The sequence below is a fragment of the Macrobrachium nipponense genome, chromosome 47 (assembly GCF_015104395.2).
Source record: "Macrobrachium nipponense isolate FS-2020 chromosome 47, ASM1510439v2, whole genome shotgun sequence".
Classification (NCBI taxonomy): Eukaryota; Metazoa; Arthropoda; class Malacostraca; order Decapoda; family Palaemonidae; genus Macrobrachium; species Macrobrachium nipponense.
In genome coordinates, this window is record NC_087222.1 from 2,500,891 (window position 1) to 2,512,773 (window position 11,883).

The window sequence follows — 11,883 nt, forward strand, 5'->3', positions numbered from 1 at the left end:
GTTGTTGTTGGGGAACTGTTGTTTGGTTTCTGTGTTGTTGTTGTGGCTGTAGTCCTGGTTGTCGTTTTTTTTTTTTTTTGGGTGTTGTAGGCCTTGTTTTGTTTGTTGAGTTGTAGTTGTCCTTGTTGTTTGTTGTGTTGTTGAGTTGTGGGGATGAGGTCCTTGGTTGCTTGTCGTGTTGTTGTTGAGTTGTGGGGTTGTAGTTCTTGGTTTTTATCGTGTTGTTGAGTTGTGTGGTTAAAGTTCTTTGTTGTTGGTTGTGTGTTGGTTTGTGGCAGTTGTTGGTGTCTCAGCAACCTCGTCCAGTGGACAGCACAGCATAGCCCTGAGTATCTTGAGGTGGGGTGAGTACATATGTTTGTGTTTTTGTTCTGTGTGTAGGTATGGTTTTCTGTAGCACGAAGAGGAAAGTGTGGCTGAGGGTGAGGTTGGCAGCCAGATTGGTTAAGTTTATTTGGGGGGGTCTTGCCTACTTGTTTTTAGCTTTTGATCCTGCCACAACTTTACAAAGAGATTTGAGTGGCCACGTGACCACGAGAATCTTTAAAAAATCTCACTAAATTCAGAAATATGCTTTATCACTGATACATGAACATAATGGCAATACCCTATTACTCAACCGCAGACATCAAACGGTACACTAGAGCTAATGATGGCAAAGATATGGAACGATTACTCACTGGTCTTAGTCATGGTCACCAAATTCACTCACAACTCCCTTCCTCGTGGAACTAAACAAGCTCGGACTGCAGCCCCCTTTGCCCCCCGATGGTATTTAATGGGGATGACTAGAAGCAAAACAAGAGGGACGATTGCAAAATGCAGGGACCTTTTTATACCCGTGTGGACTAGTCAGTTACCTTAAGATTTTGATTGATAAAAAGGACACATTATCCTCTTGTATATAGAAATTAATCCATCATAATGCACAGGGGAGTGTTCCACAGGGAGCCAGAGTGACTAAGGAATAAAATACAAAAATGACACAAGAACCATCTCGTTCTTGCTGCCAGACTATCAAATACGTGGTGCTTTGCTTACCAGCAAAGGCTTTGCCTACTAGCAAAGGTGGTAATACATGTGTGGAGAAGCGGGATTATGTCATGAAAAAACAGTGCACATATTTCTTCACGACAGATTATATGTTTTTTATGGTTGAATGTGAGGAAGCTGAAGTTTATTCATTAGATTATGATTGGTATTTGACAACCTTACTTCATCTGAAATGGTTTCCTCCCATTCCCTTGGAATTAAAAAGGAAAATGCAGATTGCTTGTTTGCTGTGAGGCGTTATTGATGCTGAGTCATTCGGCGTTGCAGGCCAACAGGATGGCCCCCCTGGCGGTTGCCTAGGGAGTTTGACTGTCGACTGTGGGCAATGAAGGCCAAGGAGGGAGCTGCATTGTGGTGGTGGCGTGGGACGGGCCGAGGCAGTCCCCAAGTGCGGCGTTGTCGGTTGGGCCCAGGAGGTCCCCAGGTGTAGCAGCGGTAGCGTCATCAGGCGGGCAGAGTGGTGCAGCAGTAGCGTCGGCGGGCCAAGGAGGACTACAGGTGGTGGCATCGGGACGGCAAGCAGGTCCATAGGTGCAGCAGCAACGTCGGGCAGGCTAAGAGAGCCCCCAGGAGTGACAGCAGTGTCGGGGTGTCAAGAGGGCCCACAGGCAGTTGCGTCATGTGGGCCGAGCAGACCACAGGTGTGGCAGCAACGTTGGGCGGGCAGAGCAGTTCCCCGGGCATGGCAGCAACGTCAGGAGGTTGCCTGGGGACTCGCATGTGTGGCTGTGGCATCAGGGAGGAGCTGAAGAGGCCCGTAGGTGTGGCAGCAGTGTTAGGCTGGATGAAAAAGTATCTGGCGTCCCCCGATTGAGGCAAGGAAACCCACGACGTCGATGTGGTTGTGTCTGGACTGCCACTAGATTCTGTGTGGTGGCTAACCAGCAGCCAGCTACCATCCTCATGGATTGTCTCACACACCGAGACTCAAAATGAGCGCCGTTAATGGTGTTGGGTCGACTGCGGAGAGGAACATTCAGAGACCTAAACTGTGGCATTGTATTAAGTCCACTAAAGGTCTCTGAAGGTGAGCAGCCGTAATAAGTCCATTAATGGCCGAGCCAAAACCGCTTTGTCACCGTCCAATCCGGGAGGTCACCAGTTGTCAGGACAAGAGAGGAAAACAGGTAACTGTGTACTGATGTTCATTACAGGTAAACATGGGTCATAAAGGAGGCTGCAGACGGATATATAGTATCAGTGTAAATGCCAGAGAATTCTTCATAAGACGAATGTACATTAGAATTTAGCATGTTGTTATAGTGGAATAAAAATAGTGTAAGAAGTTAGTGAGGAAGTTATTAGCGACTGTACCTGAGAGTGTATATGAGTTTATAAATCTAAAACATAAGGAGAAAATGAGATGGACAAATGAGAGGTTAACATGGAATGACATTTTAGAGATCGTTGGGGATTATGAGCTAGATTGATGTATAAAAGAGAGTAGAAGTGTCAGCGTCAGGACCGAAGCAAATGAGTGTATGGCTGAGTTTAAGAGCTATAGGAGGCAGTTTTAGAGGGGCCGAGGCGAATGGCAGAGCTAGTGGTTGTTAGGAGCGTTAGAGCAAGTAATGTAAGTGTGGTGAAACCTAAGAGAGATAGAAGTCTGTGTCGGAAGGTTTAGGGTAAGTTAGCTGTGAGCGAGGGCAGAAGTGTTATAGATGTGGGAAATCAGGGCATAAGAAGAATGAATGTCGGTGGGCATTAGGAGCTTGTTTTGGGTGTGGGAAGATGGGTCATTTAGTTAGTGAGTGTCAGAGAGATTGGGACATTAAATGTTATAGGTGTGGGCAAACAGGGCATATAGCTAGTGGATGTCAGGGTACTCATATAAACGTGGTTTGCGGCAACTGTGGAAAGAATGGGCATTATGCTAGGATGTGTAAGGAACAGCGTACAAAGTGTGCTGAATGTGGAATGGAAGGTCATGTGGCGAGTGTGTGTGGGAATTCGAGAAACTAGTTAGGTGGGTCCTCTAGTATGCGACAGTATGTCCGTGAGAATGCAATGAGTGCATAGTTGAAAGTGAATAAATATGAGCCAAGCATCAGTGAGCACATGGATTTGGGGGATCCTCAGTTAGTGTTGGTTGAGAATGGAAGAAAGCAGAAGGTAAGAGAATGGAAGAAAGCGGAAGAAGGTAAGAGGAGAGAATGCATGATAGATGGGAGTTGGGAGAACAGTAACGAGGGAAGTAGTGTGAGTTTGAATGGAAACCGTATGGAAGGAGTGAATAACAATGCCACTTGAGAGAGTGTATGAGGGGCCAGTATTCGAACATCCCTGGGTTTTAAGGAAAGCATTATAGCATGGATGTTGTGAGTATGTGAGGAGATGTCAAATGTAATAGGGGAGGAAATATGGAGGAGTGATGTAGTAGTTCCATTTGACAACGTTCTCAAGGGCCGCTTGTAAGAGAGAGAGAGAGAGAGAGAGAGAGAGAGAGAGAGAGAGGAGAGAAGGTGAGAGTCGCTGGTTGTTTGATTGTGATCTCGTTAAGTTTTTTGTATTCGTGTGAATGGATAGTTAATGCGTGGTTTGCTTGTTGGCCAATCGTCTGGGTCGTCTGCTAGCATGGTTGCCGGGTCAGTCAGGCAGTCTGTGATGAGTAGTCTTAGAAGACGGTGGTTTTTGGCAGAGTTTATTGATGTTCAGTTGTTATTGGGTGTTTTTTTTAATTGATATTGAGATTGTATAGTTGTTGTGTGTGTGTCTGTCTGGTTGTTGTTAAGATGAAGAGTGTTTGTTGTACTTGATTTTGTGTTTTGATGTTTGTGAGTTGTTTGTTCAAGACAGTGTTGGTGTTTGTGGGTTGTTGTGGTGGTTTTAAGTTGTTGCATGATTTGTCGTGTTGTTTTCAAGTTGTTGGTATTTGTTTGCGTAGTGATTGTTTTTTTTTTTTTTTTTGAGTTCTGGCATGATTTTGGTGCTTGTCTGTCTTTGTGTATTGAAATTCAGCGGTTGTATGTCTCAACGACTGTATCCAGCGGACGGCACAGCATCTTGCCAAGTGCCTTGAGTCTAACATGAGTACATGTGTTTGTGTTTTGTGTGTTCTGTATCTCATTAAGCCAATTATCCTGCGTGTATTTAGTAACATAACGGGGAAAGTGTCAGTCGGAACAATTAATGTAAATGTGGGAGATCTTGTCGTTTGCGTTTGTTTTTTGCTTGTGATCCCCCAACAACAAATTTTATTTCCTCCTTTCTAGAACATGATGAATTAATATGGTGTCTTCCTTGTTTTAATGGTTTTGATGTTCCTCACCCACTGCTTACCAAGATTTCCTGAGTGCATAAAAGTTACCTTCACTGGACAATGTACCAAATACAAGTTGGAACACCAAACACAAATAAATCCGAAAAAATATGAAGAAAAACTATGCAACGACGTGTGTAGTAACAGGGAGCTGTTTCAATGCACAAAACAACACTGGATAAAACATAGTTTAACTCAGAGGCTACAAATATTGTATTTCACCCATTTGAAGTAATCAAATTGAAAACAAAAACTCAAGAAATTCTTAGGCTATAATGCTAAGACACTGAAGTAAAATTATGCAAAACACTGAGCATGTTAAGAGTGCATAATTACATTGAGATGATCGGTATGATCATTAATGACGAACCTCATAGATCATCCTATTCCTTGGTGCTGTTTGGCTGATCTTGATGTTTACTACACGGTGAATGATGATGATAGTCGGCAACTGTAGCTTCCGTCCAGGGCAGCGCCAATGACTTTATTCCTCCACGTTAAAAAGCAATGTCTTCACAGGTAATTAAGGGAAACAGCATATCCAGTTTGAAAAGCAGCATGAAGTCGTAGAAAAGCCACCTAGTATGAGAGCACAGGTATCATGACATTTTCTCTCTCTACATGCCTCACTCCGCTCTGTGCCATAACTATTTTGTTTACATCAGCAACACCCAAACAATCGTAGTACGGCTCTTTTCCTGTGAATAGCAAACAAGCAATCTGCATTTTCCTTTTTAATTCCAAGGGAATGGGAGGAAACCATTTCAGATGAAGTAAGGTTGTCAAATACCAATCATAATCTAATGAATAAACTTCAGCTTCCTCACATTCAACCATAAAAAACATATAATCTGTCGTGAAGAAATATGTGCACTGTTTTTTCATGACATAATCCCGCTTCTCCACACATGTATTACCACCTTTGCTAGTAGGCAAAGCCTTTGCTGGTAAGCAAAGCACCACGTATTTGATAGTCTGGCAGCAAGAACGAGATGGTTCTTGTGTCATTTTTGTATTTTATTCCTTAGTCACTCTGGCTCCCTGTGGACACTCCCCTGTGCATTATGATGGATTCATTTCTATACAAGAGGATAATGTGTCCTTTTTATCAATCAAAATCTTAAGGTAACTGACTAGTCCACACGGGTATAAAAAGGCCCTGCATTTTGCAATCGTCCTCTTTTGCTTCTAGTCATCCCATTAAATACCATCGGGCAAAGGGGGCTGCAGTCCGAGCTTGTTTAGTTCCACGAGGAAGGGAGTTGTGAGTGAATTTGGTGACCATGACTAAGACCAGTGAGTAATCGTTCCATATCTTTGCCATCATTAGCTCTAGTGTACCGTTTGATGTCTGCGGTTGAGTAATAGGGTATTGCCATTATGTTCATGTATCAGTGATAAAGCATATTTCTGAATTTAGTGAGATTTTTTAAAGATTCTCGTGGTCACGTGGCCACTTCAAATCCTTTCTTTGTAAAACGTTGTGGCAGGATCAAAAGCTAAAAACAAGTAGGCAAGACCCCCCCAAATAAACTTAACCAATCTGGCTGCCAACCTCACCCTCAGCCACACTTTCCTCTTCGTGCTACAGAAAACCATACCTACACACAGAACAAAAACACAAACATATGTACTCACCCCACCTCAAGATACTCAGGGCTATGCGTGCTGTCCACTGGACGAGGTTGCTGAGACACCAACAACTGCCACAAACCACACAACAACAACAAAGAACTTTAACCACACAACTCAACAACACGATAAAAACCAAGAACTACAACCCCACAACTCAACAACAACACGACAAGCAACCAAGGACCTCATCCCCACAACTCAACAACACAACAAACAACAAGGACAACTACAACTCAACAAACAAACAAGGCCTACAACCACAACGACAACCAGGGACTACAGCCACAACAACAACACCAAGAAACCACAACAGTTCCCCAACAACAACAACAACCCTCAACTACAACAGCTGACTACTCAACAACCTCCCAACACACAAGCACAACAACCTTCAAACAAACAGCACAAACAACTCAAATAACTCCTGGAAAACACACAACACAACTGACCAACAATAGTACTGCCAAGACCATTGCCTAAACGTCTGTCCTTCACGATTTCTCATTACAGACTCTGATCACAGATTGACTCAAAACCCAGACCAGACTGGCAACCAACCCAACAGACACAACCGCCCCCTCACCGAACGACCAATTCGCTTGTTAACCATCCATTCACATGAACACAAACAAACTTAACGCCGTTTACATTACCACTAATCTCTCTCTCTCTCTCTCTCTCTTCTCTCTCTCTCTTCTCTCAAGGACGTTGTCAAATGGAACTACCGTAACTCCTCCATAAAGTAAGGGGTAATCTGTCCCCATTGTTTGTGAGTCACACTGTAGATATGTAAATACTCATTTAAATTCTATTTTTGTAATAAAATAATCAAAATTCAGTGTGTTTCCATAGAGCTGTCCTTGTGTATGGGCTGCTGGGACTTTTCCCTTCAGGTGGGACTATCCTCCTCATGACAGCGAGGGAGAACTAGTGCTCTGTCGTTGAATATTTCACGACATAATCTTTTCCCACTTCTATGTGGGGTTAATGTTTCCGACAGCTTTCCTCCGCTTGGCTCAGTCAAACATCTCTTGCTGACAATTGTTTGCATTGTAGATCTTTAATCACCACCCATATCGCAAAAATTGACGGATCCCCTCCCTTTTTGTGACAAACCTCCGCCGCAAACGTCAGGTTAACTTGAGTAAGAAGAAGAATTGTTGACGTGTGCAAACGTCTACGTGACTTACATCAAGTTTATGTAAATATGTAACTAACTCTTATGAAACTGTGTGGGGGAGAAAAGCTAAATAATCTGCTACCAAATTTATATGTCTTATCAAATTCTGTAACAAAATTAGCCGTATATATGAGATGAAAACAAAGGAAGCACACATAGCAAAAACCTTCGTATACGGGGAAATCCTTCGAGTTTGCTTAAGTTGCATCACAGCATGTAAAACTAGAGGTTGTCATTCACCTTAATATGAATTAACATATCTTGTAGTTAATGCATAAAGATAAGACGCAATAGAGTAGAGCATCAAGCATCATGTATTGGTATGCCATGACCTCGCGAAAGTTGTACTCGAATGCATTGAGATAGATAGCGTTCATTCGCTTCCCAAGTACCAAAGATAGCAGGTAAGGTGGCTCGCTTTTCTCCCACGCTTCCTTTTAATGAGGAAGTTCTAATTCGAGGTTCGTAATGGCCAAACATTAAGTGATAAGCCGATTATATGGACTTTATGTTAAAATTCTTGATCTTATCTCGTAGTCCGCCTCACGGGCGTAGAATTGCCACGGCTGTGGTACTTAGATTCTTTATATTTTTTTTGTAGTAACTGTTTTCTGTGAACCTTTTTGTTTTTCATGGAATTAACAGTATATATACTGTAGGGCAAAGTGTTGAGTGTTATTAGAGTTTATTTTTCAAAATAAATTAGTAAAATTTGCAAACCTTGCTTCCTCAATCCCTCCACCGAGTTGTAGAGTCTAGTCCTTCAGACCTTGTTATCGCCCAGACCACCAGACTAGAACCTAAATAATTCACGACAATCCACCGGAAAGGGTCGAAATTAAGACATCACTGTCGTCTTGATTTCGTCACTGTCCTCTGGACGGTGGTTCGATCCCATGAGGGGATACTAAAGGACATTTTGTGGCTCGAAAGGTATACTATATATATATATATATAATATAATTTGTATTTAATTAAATTTCATTTCAAATTTCATTATTGCTTTATAGTTTTACATAATTAAATTTCTTGATAAACTATGATTTAATTTTGCTTAATAATTATATCAAAAATTAATTAAACTTTTGTTTTCAAAGTAATAAAAAATTTCCTGAGATTGTGAATTTCACTTATAAATTTTGAAATTTAGAAATAAAAAATTTTATTTTAAAATTATATGAGCATTTTATTATATCACCAGTATTATATGTTATTTTTTGTCTGGGTAGAAATATAGAGTGATAATTGTGCCGTTTCCCACAAATAAATCAGAATCAGGGAAATACTTAGATTTGAAATTATAGAAGGAGTGATGCCCTTTAATTAAGAATACTTCACATAAATTTTAATGAACTTAGACTGATTGTTTTCTTGACTGTTCAGTTTCTATAAGGGATCACTATTACCTTTAGAGTATCAGTCGTTTAGTATTTGTGATGAAGGGTCAGGCGTCTGGCTGTAGTGAGGTAAGTAATAACCAGGTACTTGAACAAACTGTGCCCTAAGTACAAAGGGTGTCCCAGACCCAGGAATAAATGGTTCTCTTATGCTAACATAGATCTTTGGCTACTTCGTGCACCAAGTATTGATGGTATCCAGACCCAGATACTCTTGGCCACTTCGTCACAATATATATATATATATATAATATATATATATATATATATATTATATATATATATATATATATATTATATATATATATACATTAATATTACAGAAATTTTTAGCATTATGCATTACTATATGACATCTAACATCTAGAAATTCATGGGAAACAGTTTCATCCATACAATTTAATTTTTTTTTCAAAAGTCAAAATAGTAATATAGATTTCAAATAAATGAAAAGTGCTAGCCACAAAGTCCTTTTTTTTTTTGTTCATAAACAATTTACAAACCGTCGTCTGCTCGACTTGTGGATTCTGGCTGCCAGACGTACAAAATTATTCCCGCCGTGAACAAACTCACTTGTTTTAAGTGATCTGGAGTGAATTAAGAACGAAATATTTAAAATTACAATCACATAGCACTGTGGGAGTTTCATTCGTGATGGCAGTAAGGATAAAACCATCGATGAACAAGGTAAAAATGCATTTCAGGTCAAAGGCATGATCGCGGGAATAGACTTCTCATACTTTCACTCTATAAGGAACAAAATGGTGTTTTATTGTGCTGATTACAACTGTAATATTGAGTAAAAGAAATAAACGTTACATATATATGCAAATAATTGTTCAAATGAGCGCGGGAAAAGCTGGGAGGAACGTGTCCCGCCAGTGTATGCCTGGTGTCTGCGAAACAATACCACGCCATATTGGATTAAAAAAAAACTGCCTCGAAAACATATTTTACAAAAAACCTCATGCTTATTTTAGTTCGTATGGCCGTTTCATATATCTAATTTTGTTGACGAAACTTCAATCTTTTAAACAGTATGCTTAAATATTGAATTGCGTCGTTTTTACACAATTAAATATAGTGAAAAAGTGGGTCATTAGTCCATGTAAGTGCCCGCACAGCGATGCTTTATCATTGTGTAATATCTTTTGAAAAAACATTAGTGAACATCGCAGAGATTCTGTAACATTCACCATTTTTCTGACATAAGTTCTGAACAAGATTAAGAATCAGGTTTAAATCCAACCTGTTGGTGCTACTTTTTTTTACCATTTCTGTTGCAACCAACTTTTCAGAATCATTCAAGAAACATTCAGATCCCTTTTTTAACACCTTGAAATGTTATTTTATGCAGAAATCTGTATGAACATTTACAAGAAGCCTGAAGGTTGTATCATAGTAAATTATATGTGAGGATAACTGGGTACCGAGGTTCATTACAGGTAAACATGGGTTATAAAGGAAGCTGCGGTCAGATATGTAGTATCCAACCCGAAGAGAGAGAAAACGGGTCTTAGCCATCAGAATTGTTTTCTTACAGTCATATATATATATATATATACTCTATATATTATATATATTATACTATATATATGTATATATATATATATATGATATATAAAGCTACAGATGCAGTCGTGTTCATACAAGGTAATTATATCGTTCAGAAAGGCCAGAGAATTCTACATAAGATGTACATTAGAATTTAGCATGTTGTAGTGGAATACAAAAAATAGCGAAAGGACGTTGTCTTTACAAATACTTCTCCACACCAAGACAATTATTATGAATAATGATCGGATGATAAAAATCTTGGAGGTAGGAGACGACCCCATGTCCTTCGTAGTCTGGCAGCCAGAATTCCACAAGTCGAGCAGACGACGGTTTTGTAAATTGTTTATGAAAAAAAAAAAAAAGGACTTTGTGCTAGACTTTTCATTTATTTAAATCTATATTACTATTTTCGACTTTGAAAAAAAAAAATTATAATTGTATGGATGAAACTGTTCCCATGAATTCTAGATGTTAGATGTCATATAGTAATGCATAATGCTAAAATTTCTGTAATATTAATGTGTGTGTAGTATATATATATATATATATATATATATATATATATATATATATATATAATATATATATATATATATATTGTGACGAAGTGGCCAGAGTATCTGGGTCTGGATACCATCAATACTTGGTGCACGAAGTAGCCAAAGATCTATGTTAGCATAAGAGAACCATTTATTCCTGGGTCTGGGACACCCTTTGTACTTAGGGCACGTTTGTTCAAGTACCTGGTTATTACTTACCTCACTACAGCCAGACGCCTCTGACCCTTCATCACAAATACTAAACGACTGAATACTCTAAAGGTAATAGTGATCCCTTATAGAACTGAACAGTCAAGAAAACAATCATTCTAAGTTCATTAAATTTATGTGAAGTATTCTTAATTAAAGGGCATCATCCTTCTATAATTTCAAATCTAAGTATTTCCCTGATTCTGATTTTTTATTTGTGGGAAACGGCACAATTATCACTCTATATTTCTACCCAGACAAAAAAATAAAATATAATACTGGTGATATAATAAAATGCTCATATAAATTTAAAATAAAATTTTTTATTTCTAAATTCAAATTTTATAGTGAAATTCACAATCTCAGGGTATTTTTATTACTTGCAAAACAAAAGTTTAATTAATTTTTGATATAATTATTAAGCAAAATTAAATCATAGTTTATCAAGAAAATTAATTATGTAAAACATAATAAAGCAATAATGAAATTTGAAATGAAATTTAATTAAATACAAATTAATTTGCAAGTGCTAGATTCAAACAATTCACCAATAGAATATTATTCAAACTAATTAAACAAAATAAAGACAATGCAAAAAACAATATGTATAATATGAAAACAATTAATTAAAGCATTGACAGTACAAACATTAAGCATATAAAAATGGACATGTCATAAGAACAAAGCAAAACAAAAAGAAAAATGTATTGAAAATGATAATTTTATCCAACGGTAAAATAAAACCTCGAAGTGCACTTCAAAACATTTGTAAAATACCTGTATACGCAGCTGCGGCCAGCTACAGGCCTGTTACACACTTTTACACTTTCGTGGGTGCCTTCACAAAACTAATAGAAATAATACTATGTCAGATTCCACAAACAACACATATTTTTACTAAGAATTATAATGAGTGACCACCTCAAATACAAAATTGATGTGAGTTACATTCAGTTAATGAAACAGCCTCGCAAACGAGCGAGCCACAAGAGAGAGATACTATCCCTCACGCCCGGCGGGCTAGGTCTCGGAATCGAATGAATAGTTATCTAT